The sequence below is a fragment of the Peromyscus californicus genome, unplaced genomic scaffold (assembly GCF_007827085.1).
Source record: "Peromyscus californicus insignis strain IS unplaced genomic scaffold, ASM782708v3 Scaffold_9__1_contigs__length_137607984, whole genome shotgun sequence".
Lineage (NCBI taxonomy): Eukaryota > Metazoa > Chordata > Mammalia > Rodentia > Cricetidae > Peromyscus > Peromyscus californicus.
In genome coordinates, this window is record NW_026294617.1 from 17,800,677 (window position 1) to 17,814,787 (window position 14,111).

At 44.1% G+C, this 14,111-nt stretch overlaps 1 protein-coding gene across 4 annotated transcripts in view; it reads right to left on the reverse strand.

Moving 5' to 3' along the window:
* The window catches only part of Trpc3 (transient receptor potential cation channel subfamily C member 3), a 113,133-nt gene that overhangs the window by 55,178 nt on the left and 43,844 nt on the right, over positions 1-14,111 (reverse strand). The gene's annotated exons all lie outside the window — the stretch shown is intronic.

Here is a 14,111-nt window from a genome sequence, read left to right on the forward strand (position 1 = left end):
GTGTGGCCTTGCTAGAGAAGGTGTGTCACTGGGGTTAGCCTTTGAGGTTTCAAAAGCCCATCTCTCTCTCTCTCTCTCTCTCTCTCTCTCTCTCTCTCTCTCTCTCTCTCTCTCTCTTTCTCTCTCACTGCTGCCTGTGGATCAATATGTAAAGTTCTCAGCTACTGCTCCAGATATGCCCGCCTCTAAGCTGCCATGCTGCCCACCATGATGGACATGGACTAACCATCTGAAACTGTAAGTAAGCCCCCAGTTAAACACTTTTAAAAGAGTTGCCTTGGTCATGGTGTCTCTCCACAGCAATAGAACAGTGACTAAGACAAGTTCTACACAGCATAAGTCAAATGAGCCAGTCTCACGCCATCTTTAAAAGATCCTAAGAGCAGCCGGGCAGTGGTGGCACACACCTTTAATCCCAGCACTCCTCAGAAGGCAGAGGCAGGTGAATCTCTGTGAGTTCAAGGCCAGGTTGGTTTACAGAGCGAGTTCCAGGACAGGCTCCAAAGCTACACAGAGAAACCCTGTATGGTGGAGAAAAAAAAAGAGCCCAAGAGTGACTTAGGCGTGAGGCCTGATCTCTCAATCAAAACAAACCATTCCTCACACTGTCACTTGAAAGTAAAAGAACTGAATGAGAGCTACTTATTTCATGGGAGTCACAGTAAGTGAATCCTTTAATTTTCCTTCCAGAGCTGAAATAGACTTCCTTCATCTGCACTGATGCAGCGAAGTCGGCCTCCGTGGGTAAACAGGTCTCCAAAGTCAGATGTGCTTGGCATGTCTCTTCCAGCTTTTGAAAGAAGTAAGGGAGAGGCCAAACTCCGACAATGGTAACAGAACATTTTCCAGTAGTTTTCCTCTCTTCAGACCCTCACCCAATGGGTCTACTCAGTCAGCACTCTGAGAGCGCTCTGAGGAGACTTCTGCTCCCACCAAGCACTGGAACAGTACTGACTGAAAGCACAAATCCTGCAAGGCTGTGTTTAGGTTCCTTCACCAGTGCTCATGTGGACAGCCTGAGCATTTAGCTGCTACAGTCTGAACTCTCTTCCTCTCGGTTCTGCCCCTGGGACCATATGAGGACATAACATAAGCAGTTATCTATCTGCAAGCCAAGAAGAGTCCTCACCAGGACCTGACCATGTCAGCACCCTGATCTCAGAATTCCAGGCTTCAAAATGGACAAAAAACAGATCTCTGCTGAAAATACAATCTATAGGGCCTTATTGGCAAGCCAGAATTGAATAAGACACTTTGCATTTGTTTAAATAATATTTAATGCTTCTTGGGATCTTTGTATTTGTACAAACATTTAATCCAATGAAAAGTTCTTCTGGGAACTATTTTTGTACAGCCATTGGGAACCTTCTGCTCCACTCCACTCAGAGGTAAAAATACAAGCGACACTCCCCAGTTGTCATAACTTTCCATAGAGTCATCTGACCTCCCTAATAATGTTCCGTACAACAGTGACCTGAGTTCTACCTGAAGTGTGCTAAAATGCAGACTCCCAGCCTTAGCCAGAGGGACTGATTCTGCATCTCCCAGGGGTGGGACCCTGGGATATATATTTCAAATGAATAGCCTTAGCAATTCCTATATGCTAAAATATATGGGGCCTTGCACCATAAGTCAACAGAATTATTCTGTATCAATGACCCTGGATTATCAGGCTTTTCAGCACTTTTCACACTGGCCCTGCCAAAATTAAAATTAAAATGCCGTGTTTGAGTAGCAAAGGCTAACGGACATATAACTCTACATCCATTTAGTTTTTGGTGTTTTTTTTTTGTTGTTTATTTTTTGTTATTATTTAAAATTTGATCTCCATAAGGTGACTGCCAGAGCAGCCTACAAGGTGTCTTTATCGTGACCATTTAATGACATGTTCTTGCTTTATCAATAAGTAAAGCTTTTAAAAAGGTTACTGAATGAAGGAGTTGGAGATATTGAGCAGATTCAGCCAAGGACACCTATTCATTATGCCTTCTATAAGGATTCAACTCCTAAAGTCAAATCACTCCTGTGCATCAAGAAGCCGCTTTCGAGATGAATTTTCATACTCCATGTGTTTTAAAGATTATTCAAGTTATTTAAATTTTAAAGCAGCATGATAACAAACATCCCTTTAGTGACACTACTGCACACGATCCTGAACAGCAAGGTCATTTCTTACTTATCATCATCCATGGAGCACATCCCGGCGTCTGAGTAGAGGTGCTCGTAAAGTGTCTGTGCAACTGAGCTACCTGTCTTCCCATGTGACCCAAGGTTCCCCAATACAACTATCCATCCTGTAACTCAGAGATACACAAATCAAACCAGCATTCAAAGTCCTAGTCAGGCTTGGGAAATGTCAAGGTCATCTGTGGCCCAGGATTTGATCCTGCCAATCACAAGGTCCTGAAGTTTTCCTTCGGACTGTTCTCATGCTGGATCTGTCTTTGCATCCTTGCCTGCGCCACCCTGCAGGGCTTTATCACATCCCCACTGGGTTATCACAGCAGCTCTGCAGCACAGACAGGAGGAAAAGCAGGCCTGCCTTGCTGAACACCTGACATGGAGCCTGTGTTTTCAAGGCACTATCAGATTTAAATCTCCCAACAATGTTATGAAGCAAACTTTTTTCTCTACCTCATCAATATAAAAATTGGCCAAAAAAAACCCCCACAAACAAACAAAAAAAACCAAGGTCACATATCCAGTAAAGTGCAGGTCTGGGAGACAGCGGCATCTAGTCCCTTTGGTGTTTCCTGGGACTCCCCCATTCACTCCCAGTATGGTGTCTTTCTCAGATACTGGTCTCCCATGCCACACCTCACAGTCCCTTATTACATATTTCAGAGTCGATACTCTTCTAATTAGCATTCAGGAATGTCCACAGCTCCTTCTGCCTGGCCTAGCCAAACTTGTTCTTAAATTCATCCCTATCCATCCTGTAAACACAAAATCCCTCTTCCTCCTCTACTATCAAGGGTATTTTCTAAAGATGTGTTAAGATACTTTTTTTTTTTTTAATTTTGTGTTTCCAAGAACAGGGTCTTTGTTCTTGTTGAGTGAGTAACTTTCTTGACTACTAGAGAGTGAGCATGCAACGCAGAAAACGATCCAGTGAGTATTCTGGGTGTTACAAGAAAAAGTAGGGGAAGAATTTGTGGAGAAAAAGAAGGCATCCTTGGCTGAACCTGCTCAATTCATTTATTTATTCATTCTGAAAGACCCCCACCACAGCATGATCTCACCATGTGGACAAAACAGTTCTATTTTCCACAGCTGAGCAGGATGCTCACTGTCCCAGAAAACAAAAGAACCAAGAGAATAACAGGACAGGTTACATGTCACATGTGGATGCAGGAAGGTCAGGATGAGTGGGTGTTTCCCAGATTTAGTAGAGAGGTTGGTGCCCAGTGGGAGCTTTCTCTTGCCACTCCTGACTCCCATGTAAGATGAGGGCCAGGGAGCCTGCATCAAAGCCAGGGTAATGTACCAAGGGTGGGTGGACCACTGGTGCCAAGAGGGAAATGGAGGATGCCATGGACACCAGGGATGCCATCTATAATCCAACAGAGAGGGAGCATGTTTTCTTACAAAGCAAATCAGCCGAGAGTGGGTGCCCAAGCGGGTATCAAACATGGCTCCAAGACCAGAAAGAGTCAAAGAACATCAACATCTGACATCACAGCCTATCATCACCATAGCAACCAAACCAGCAAGAGAAGACAGTTCCTTTAACAAAGTGTGTGTGGGGGGGGGTTGCTTTCATCTATCTAAGGATATCTGGTGGGGGCCCCAGAGACACATACCCACCCCTCCATGGTGTCCACAAAAGAGCAAGGGAAAGGATGGCTTCCTGGGAGTACTGAAAATCACCCAAAGAACACTTTCACTATATCATCAAAGAGCTAAATGAGGCCAGCCTTCCAGCATCTCTCCAAGCATGCTCGATGGCAGGCATAGCCGGGCCACACAGGGTTGAACCTCTTTGGAGATTGGACAGAGACTCAGGAAGTAAAAGCCTTTATCCACTGGCTCTGGGTACAGAAAGACACTGCCCTCGTTGGCCACATTCCTGGGTAATACAGAGCAGATCTTCTCTCCCTGACAGCTCATGTAACTGCTTAATTGCTTAATTAACTTAATTGCTTAATTTATTGATTGCTTAATTCACTTGCTGAGTAAGTATCTGTTTAGTAAGCAAAGAAAACAAACAAAAAACTTAAAACTAATTTACACCACATTCTGGATATTGGGTTATTTCGTTTCTTGTGTTCAGCCCATTGGAGACTCAAGGGAAAGGTCTGCTCATCTAAGTTCTTGTGAGGGATTTCTTGTCTCTACTATACCTGCTTCTGGAATGTTCCTCCTGTTGAAGTTTCCATCCCTGAACTTCTGAATTCTACCATTCATCAGTTTTTCTTGCCACGGTCCAGCTCACATTATACCTTAACACAGAAGACTAAGTTCCACAGGGTGAAGCCTAGGTGACCAGCAAATTCTGTTCATTCTGAAATCGAAGGTCTTCTAACCATTTCTGCAATGACTCTTGACTGCTGAACTTCTATAGTATGGATAACTTCATAAACTGAGACAATTATTCCCCTCAATTTCTGTCTCCCTGATTATTCTCTTGGGTGACACAAGTGTGATAGAGAATAAATGCTCAATGCTTATTTTAAACTTCTTATGGCTTCTCTACAAGGCCTAGAATAGTCCAGTCAATATTCAAAATACTTGCTAGTTGATACTACTGCTGCTGATGAAAAGGCCATCTGAATGCTAAGTAAGGTCCTAGAGGTCACAGAGAGGTAGGGAGTTAGATCAGAGCTCAGAAGACTTCTCTCAGACACTCCGAGAGATGTATGCATTTATGTATGTATGTATGTATGTATGTATGCATGTATGTATGTATATTACATGCTAACAAGAGAAAAACATCAAACAGAAAACCAAAATAGTTTTGTGAAATTATATACTAACCTTGCATGTTGGAAAGTTTTGATTCTACAGTGAACAGCGTCTAAAATGGCTCTCTGGATTGGATCATAAACACCATGAGACTATCACTCAGTGGCAAAAGACCAATATTAGTCACCTTGGATTCTTTATTAAAATGAGGTCAAGAATTAACCAGATACTCAGTTCATGTAGCAAACAAGGTGATGTCATCGGCAATAGCCACGCACCATGCAATGAAAATAAAACGAAATGCTTTGATGGGTTAGTCTGCCACACTGAAGAAAGAGGCTGAGCCAGCTGACCAGAACTCCACCGCTCACGTTGTGAGCGGCAGGAAGACCAGAAATGAGACAGGTGAGAAATGAAAACGCGTCACGGAGCAGCCACTGTGCTACTCGTGGTGCTGGAGACAACGGTGCGGGAAGAAGCTGCAGACTCTGACAAGGGACCTGAAAATCAGCAGTGACGTGTCAAGACACAGACCACCTGTAGTCCCCTAGCCAGCAGTGCCTGCCAACCATCGTAGTCACTGCCAGAAACATCTGATGTCATTCAGCATGCCTACACACATGTGACGGTAAGAGAAGAAATCCCAGAGACAGCTCAGCAGTGCTCCCAAACTTATATCTGAACACGCGATCACAAAGGGGAAGAAGTGGCATGGGGACCATTCTGAATTTCTGCAGCCCCTAAGTAGGTCAGCACCACCACCACTGGGTCTGCAAGTACCTGTACACGTCGGACATCACAGCCCATCATCATCACCATAACAACCAAACCAGCAGGAGAAGATACTCCATGTAACAAAGAGGGCATAGCTTCCTGCTACAGACTCCTGGGTAGTGCGGGAGAGATGACTAAGCAGACAAAGGTGCTTGCTGACAAGTGGACAAGTCTGATTCTTTGGACCCAGGTAGTGAAAGAAGAGAACTGACTATAGCAAGTTGTTTCCTGACCTCCACAGGCCCCCCACACCAACAAATAGATAAATGTTACAAAAAAAAATGTCCATGCCACGAAAATAAAATGTAGAGATTTCCACACTTATCAGACCTGGAAAATAGTTGGGTCTCTATAGTGAAGGGTCTCTAAGTTACTGCTGGTCAGAATTCCATCAGAATTATTTTTTAAAGACAGGGTCTCACTGTGTAACCTTGGCTGACCTAGAACTCACTCTCACTCTGTATCCTGTTTGGCCTTGAACTTACAGAGATCCACCTGCCTCTAACTCCCAAGTGCTGGAATTAAAGGTATACACCACCGTACCGGTCCACATTCAGAATTAATACTATAGTAAGCCTGTTAGGTGTATGTTAACTGTAAGGGACAGGAAGCTGTTGGATATTGGAGGAAGGAAGCTCGGGTCTCCTATCTTCATCTTCAATGCATGAATGGCATTTTTCCAGATTGTTAGCAGCTAAAACCGGACAGAACAAAAAATTGAGCAGTCTGTTGCCTCCAAAGCCCTCTAGGAACAGAAAAGAGTGTGCCAGCATTTCCTGCATGACTCTTGAGGAAAGTTCTTAAATGTGTATGTATACTCAAGAAAGCACCAGGCAAACACCTTCTAGAATGTACATATTTATGCTTCCTGGAATACATTTGTGCCTAATGCCAACTTTTGTAATACTGTGTTTGTCCATTTTCATGCCTGTCTCCTCAAGTATTCAGTAACTTCCCACAGAGCACAGGCTGCCCTTTTGCCCATATCCCTGGCTCTCACACATGATGGAGAGTACCTGCTGAAAAATGGGTGGGCATATGGTACCAATACTAATTGCTACATCTGAAGACTCAAGGATCAGACCATCTCCCTCAGACCAAAGAATACCATTAGTCATGTATGACACTATGTACAAGTAATGGTAACTCTTCAATAAAAAGAATATAATGAATGCATTAATGAAAATTAATAATTAGTCATTAAAGTATTATAGTACAACCACTCTTTCAATCAACTTTTCAATTATAGATTTCTATTGAATACATTTGCTCCTTAGTACACCCCGGCCCAGAAGTATTCAGTAAGTTAGATGCCTTTTGATTTTGATCTTACATTAAGTTATGTCTTACCAGGGAAATCTGAGGGCAAATAGGGGATACATCATAAGATTAATAATCTCTAATGATTAACTAACAATATGGCCTTCCTTATAAAGTAAATTCATTTTCATGATACCATTTGAAACTGGTTTTTAACATTCAGAAGACTAGAGATAATAAAACAAAATCCTATGAATTCACTGTATAATGGAATAGGAATAAAGACAAAGTGAATTCAAATGACAAAAATGGACTGGCTCAAGAGACTCTTATTTGGCTACTTAAATATTAACCTCTGTTAATTAATTCTGCATGCTTTGCCTCTTATTTTATTAGAAGCAGATAGACCTGGCTTTCTTTCATGAACATCCATGTCCAAAGCCCAAAGCCTGAGGTTTTCAGATGTCGGTTCCATTCTACCTCATCACTCTGCAACCTGTGTTTCATTAGAGAATTCAAATCACCAACTGTATTTGACAAAATACATCTAGAGATATAAAACTAGAGTAAAAAAACATTGAGGTCAAGGACAGGTTGGACATCTGTGGGCGTTTCAATATCACTAAAAGCTCCAGTATCAAATATATCTTACCACTTAATTTTTGAATACTGAGGATAGGAGAGGATTCTTTCTATATCTTTTGTTTGTTTTGGAGACACTGTCTTTCCTATGTAGCCTAGCTTCAAGCTCATAGTGATTCTCCTGCCTCAACCTCCTGAATGCTGGAATTATAAATATAAATCACTATGCTAAGCTTAGTTTTCTCTTAATAGGATCGTTTCTAAACTGGACAACAGTAGTTAAATCTCCCCAACCTAGCTGCTAAAGCAAAGACAGAGGGCTGCAGCAGGCCTAACTGTCCTCCTAATGTCAGTGCTATTTCCCTTCTGTACAAGTGTGAAGTTGGCCACCTCCGGTCCACACCTCAGCCCCTCAGGGAAGGCCCGACTCCCCATGGTCTCCCTGCACAGGCGCTAGCTAGACTCCCCACTTAGAGCAATACTGTTACATGTTAAGGGCATTATGAGGTAGGCTGAGAGCCTGAGCCCTCTCCTCAGATGCCTGTGCCCATGCAAGGTGATCATGCTCCCTGAGGAGCAAGGTGATCAGGGCTTTTCCCTACCAAGTGTACAGGAGTTCTGCCAACAGTTTTCTTCCTCCAACATTTCCCGTGGTGTTTTATTGCCTAATTGTAAACTGTGGTTATGGTTTATGGGATACTGTAGACAGGAAAAGCTTAACGGTTAAAGATAATTTTAATGAAGAGAGAGAGAATGAAACACTTGCTATCCCATCAGAGGAATGAAAATCCCTAACATCCTACTCCTCAGAGGATGGGCAGTGCAGGACTGGGACCCACCACCTCTTCAGTACTGAGGCAAGCGATGGCAGTAACACATGGCAGGGTCACTTTCGTGTGGAGAGGTTCTCTTCTCTCCTTTGCCCCGGCTTGGACCTCCTACTATCCTCCCACATGTTCTCAAGTTGATCTGCCACCAGCAGCTGCCTTGCAACAATGACTTAATTGGATCTCACAAATGAGTTAATGCTAATTAATAGTTCCCTATATTGTTCTTCCCTGGAGTAAATTTATTTTAAAATGTCTTTGAGGAAGAGATAAATGTGTTCACTAAAGGAGGCCACCGCACAAACGGCACAGCCCTGGGAACCTGGATATTTCGGATGACCTGGGACCGCTGGGACTTAGAGATCCAGCTGTAGCTTCGGCTTCTTAATTTGTAAAAGAAAGCAAGGGACATGGCTTTGAACTCAAACATGAGACTTCAGAATGCTGTGTCTGTTAAATGTGGAGGAGGAGTTCTAAGATGGGTTGGGATGGAGACATGGGGGTCCGTATACCACTGCAGAAGCGATTATCTACCCATTTGCTTAAAACCATGTCATGACTGCAAACATAATTCCTTCTGCAGTCTCAGTTCTGTTATAAAAAAATACTGTCAGCATGTAAATAAACAAAACACAGACATAGGGATGTTTGCTTTCAAGCAAGGAAAAAAGGACTTTCTTATCCCTCTTCTCTCCAAAATTCCTCCACAGACAAGAGAACAGATAGTAATGCAAAACCCACAAAAACAGAAGACATCTCTAACTTCAAGTCATGATATATGAAGAGAGTAACGAGAGAGGCTAAATAGTAGTTCGTTACTTAGAAGAAAAGCATGTGTTCCAGGCAGAGCGGCAGGCAGCAGGGCAGCACTGGCAGAGAAGGCCCAGAGGCTCAGGGGGTTCTCGAGCGGAAAGATCAGGCTGCATCCCGAAATGAGTGACTTGCTGAAGTCTAGACAAGGAATAGGTAGGCATGCTCCCCTAGGTCCTGACCCCAGCTGACACAATCAAACGACAATTCTTACCCTCTTCTATAAAAGAGAGAATATGGACTCTCTGGAGACACAGACAAGACACGCTAGATGGGAGCACTCCAGAGCGGCATCAACCAGCCAAAAGTAGTTCTGCCCACTTCCACAGCACCTACTATAGTTGTGCAATTTCCCAGTCCCCCACCTCAAAAAATATAATTTTAAAAAACACATCCCTGAAATAACATGCTTAAGAAAAGAAAAGAGGTCTTAGAAATAAACACTGTAATGGCTAGCTAGGCCTTGGGGGTGGGGCTTAGAGCAAATGCACATCCGTAGCATACATGGAGCCCTCGGTTTAATCCCCATGTCATTTCTCAGGAAGAATAAGTTAAAAGATAAATACTGAAAAATAGCAGAGAAGAGATAGACAGACTAGGCCAGTCTAGGAAATCTAATAACAGGAATTTGGAAAGAAACAGAGAAGGGAAACGGAAAATAGTGATTAAGAAACACTGCAAAACAAAAGAAACAGTTCAGGAAGAAACACAAGGAAATTTCCCAGAGCAGAGGGGCAGGAACTCCAGGCCAAAGGGTTCACCGAGTGTTCGTTTTCGGCAGTGAAAAGACACCCCGTCGTCCCCCCAATGAACAGCCTCAAAAGAGCATGGAGAGAGAGACCATTCTAAAAGGCCGCATGCAAAGCAAGTCAGAGAAATCTAGAAGGAATATTTTCAGGAAAACATTCTCAGTTGGAGACTGCAGAAAACTTAGCTAAAGAACCAAAACCTAAATGTGACAGATAGGTATTTCAAGAAAAATATGTAACTATAAAAGAAATGTAGCCATATTATACTCTTTGTTAGCTAAAAGTAATATGGTCGCACGACTAAATAATGAAGACTTTAAGATGTTGGCCAGAAATTGTAACAAATCATGTTGTGGAAGATGAGGGGAGAATAAGAGGTACATATTAGCAAAAATTCTCAAGATTTCTGATGGTGTCTCAATGCTATGTGTAACGAAATGTCAGCACAAGATGGAGTTGAAGGTACAGTGAGATAGAGTGGACGGAAGTGGAGCGGATAGAAGGATGGATGAAGGATGAAGGGAATGGCTGGGGCTTGCCATTCATAAAAGCTTTTTTTTTTCCTGTCTGACATGCAGAGCTATATTTGTGTATTACTTTGACACCGTATAAAAATAATTTAAAACAAACTAACAAAATGACAACTGTCTCTTACACATATTGAAGTTGTGCCTCTAGGGCACGAAACTGATAGTATAATGAAAAGTGTCAAATTACTAAAGGTCTTAGGTTTAGTGCCACTCTGTGCTCTACTTGAAAATTAATTACTGTAAAGAAACCTGCTTTTTCCTTTACAACACCCGTCAGAATTTCCCCACAGTCACTTGAGAACCTTGAGTTCTCCTCCAGGAGTGGGAAGGAGGTGTTCCTTACAATCTGATAGCTAAACCAATCCATATGGCAGGTTGTTATCCCACAGCCAAACCAACCCACAGAAACTAACATCCGACTAGATTGCTTGGGACATGAAGCCCTGTGTCCTCAGTCCACCCTTTCAAACAGATGGGCATCAACAGCGGTCAATGACTAGCGTAGTAACTTTTAGAAATTAAGTGGCTGTGGGTACTGACTTCCTCATTTGTCAATGACAGTGACAAAACCTGCTCTAAGGAGCTGGGATTCGAGCCAGAGTACACATAAACATAAACTGTTGTTTCCATTATAACTAACTTTCTCTTTCCTAGAAGTCGGCCCCGTTAATGAACACATTAGCTATGCTGGTATTCTCTCACACATACTAGGACTGATTTGTGTTTACAGTACACTCATAAATATCTGTGGTCTGAGTTTTTGCCACCAATCTGGCAATGTTTCCATTTTCCCAAAGTTTTCTAGGCAGCCCAGAGTTAACACCACACTGCCCTTGACCCTCTTCCTCCTACTTTCCATGAAAGCAGTTTTCCCTCAAGGCACTAGTTTAGACTCTCTCTGTTTCTCTCTTCATGGTCCTTTGGATAGTCTCATATGAGCATACAACTCCTGATCAACTCCCCCGACAGCCAGCTCTCACCTTCTCCCGCGTCCCAGCCCAGAATTTCCATTTCTTGCTGGACAACATGATGAGAATCATCTGAAAAGTCAGAATCTTCTCATGGCTCCTTTCTTTTCCACAGTGGCATCAATGGTTCTGGTTATCCGGGTCAGGGTACCCAAACTATCCCTAACCAAGCTTCCTTTAAAAACTCTTCATGCAGAGTACACTGCAAAAACGTCCCATAGATTTCACTTGCATGCTCTCTCCCAGTCCATCTGTCACACTGACACTACCCTGTACCAGATCCCAAGCTCAGCCCTGACAGCAACAGCAGCCTCCTAGTTTGTTCCTTCACATCTGTCAACTGCCACGTCAGTGCGTGCTGCGCAGAGAGACTTTGGTCACACTGCTTTTCCTTCCAAACAACCAAAGGCTCCCTCCTGCTGTGTCTTGACACATAAGGCCTTTTGCATTAATGCCCGGAAACAAAATGGCTCCAAATCCCATGCTCTCCTTCTCACACTCCATCTCCAACCAGACTCAACCAACATGCTCCTGAAACGCGCCTGGCATTCTTAGGGGTGGGGCTTGAATCAATGGCCCAGCTTGTCTCATCCTATGAATTCTTCAGGCCCATACTGGTTTCTTTAATATCTCCACAAATAACCTTCTCTCCTTCCTTTGTACTTGGTGTTCCACGGCTCTATTTTCATACGGTTTTGAGTAACACTCATTTTCTTCAGGCTTATGGCATCATTGTCCATGCCCAGCCTCTTTCTCACTCTGCCTCACAAATGGAGGAAAGCTCCGTTCCTCATTGTTGTGGGTTATTGTACATGCCTGCACTTTGTCCATGGGTCCCCTTGAGAACATCTTCAAGCAGAAACTCATGAGAACACACTTCCAGCCCTTTCCATGTGTATTAGATATATTAAATAATGGAAAACTTCATGAGTGAGGTACTCTCTGCTGCTGCTGCTATTTGGTCCTAGTTGGCAAACAAACAAGATAGAACAGCTCTGTTTGACTCAACGGTTGACTCAAGAGTCCCATCAAAGGATGAAGATGTCTCACTTGTGATACAACAGATGGCATTCTTCCCCCTTCAGCCCTACTAAAATTCCCAAGTGGAAATCTGGAATGTGGACCAAACAAATAAGCAACAGTGTGTGTGTGTGTGTGTGTGTGTGTGTGTGTGTGTGTGTGTGTGTGTGTGTGTGTGTGATGATCTGTCACCACACAATAAGGAGGACGATGAGTAGAGAAGAAGAAATCTTCAGGGAGGAGGGAAATATAGTAATGGGATACATTCAGTAAGTAGAGGGGGGAACGGCAGAGTAGGAAGAGAACCAGAGCAGGGGGAGCCGCGGCACAGGAGAGCGTGGTGGAGGAGGACGGGAATGACAAGGTAAGAAGACGCTGAGGAAACCACTACTTGTATGCGAACCTAAAAAAATGAAAACATAAGGCCTTGAAAAGACAGTGGGATCTTATTCTTAGGATTCTTATTCTGAGTAGTAAGCTCAGCTGTGCCACCAGGTTACTGAACGGGACCCGGGGGTTGGCTCCGCTAGGTTGTCGTCTATGCTACTCTGAGTCCAAGGCTGAACCGCTCACCTTTAAACAGAGACATCGTGGCTTTACTCTACACAAAAGGGGGAACAGAACTACTACTCTCTGCAGAGGGTATCAAGCCAGTCTCTGATGTCACCAAGTGTCAAGTAAACGCTAAGAGATCGCTCTTTAAAGTGACCAGTCCTTTTCACCTTAAAAGATAAGGAACGACACACTTGTTGCACTGTGTGAAGTCGGTAGATGTGGGAAAGGAGCGATGACAGCAGTCAGGTAGTGAGCCTCCATTAGAACCCACTGCCGGTCTATGCGTAACTGACCTCAAACTTCAGAAAGGAGAACCATAATTTCTAATCTGCCCTACTTTCACGGATAAGAGTGTTAAGTGCCCTATTTACTTGTTATTTAAGGTAATAGAATTTCGTAAAAATCAAGAGACTATACTAGTTCATAAAACCCAGTTTGGCACAAAGAAAAAGCGGACGATGTTCTGAAACTTTAGAGGGTGGAAGCGAGCCAACAGGGATGTAATCCCAAAGGATGCGCCTTCTCTCCACTTCCTGAGCCATTTCCACTGCGCTCTCTCTCACCACTCACTGAATTCCGCCAGGATGCGCAGCTGATTTTAAATCGGGGCCTTTCCTGAAAGATCTGCTCCCAGCTACTGATTTCTGTTTATGTTCCCTACCAGCCTGTTAAGTCCTGCGGGGCCTGAGTTCTCCGCGGGTCGGGACGCCCCAAGCCATGGACCCGGCAGCGGACAGCCTTCGGGCAGTAGGCGGCGCTGCAGAGCCCGTGCCCGGACGGAGAGCCACCTGCCCGCTGTCCGGCTGAGCCCCGACCGACGTGGGTCCCCAGGCCCGAGACCCTTCCTCCCAGGACACGCTCTTTGGGCACGCGCAGCGCACCGCCAGGGAAAGTAGAGCAGCGCCCTCTGCATCTTTGCCTCTGGAAGCTGGCTGGATGCTGCCAATGTAGGAAACGAACCGGTTCTTTCTCACTCACTTGCTTGTCAACTGCTACTTTGCCCAGAGGAAGGGAGAAGAAAACAGAAACGTGGAGAAGGAAGAAGTCGGGACTGGAGGGAAGGGCAAGAGTCATCGGCCCTGTGCCTACTGGGAACCACCGCCCAAGCTGCTCCTAAGCGACCCTCACAGC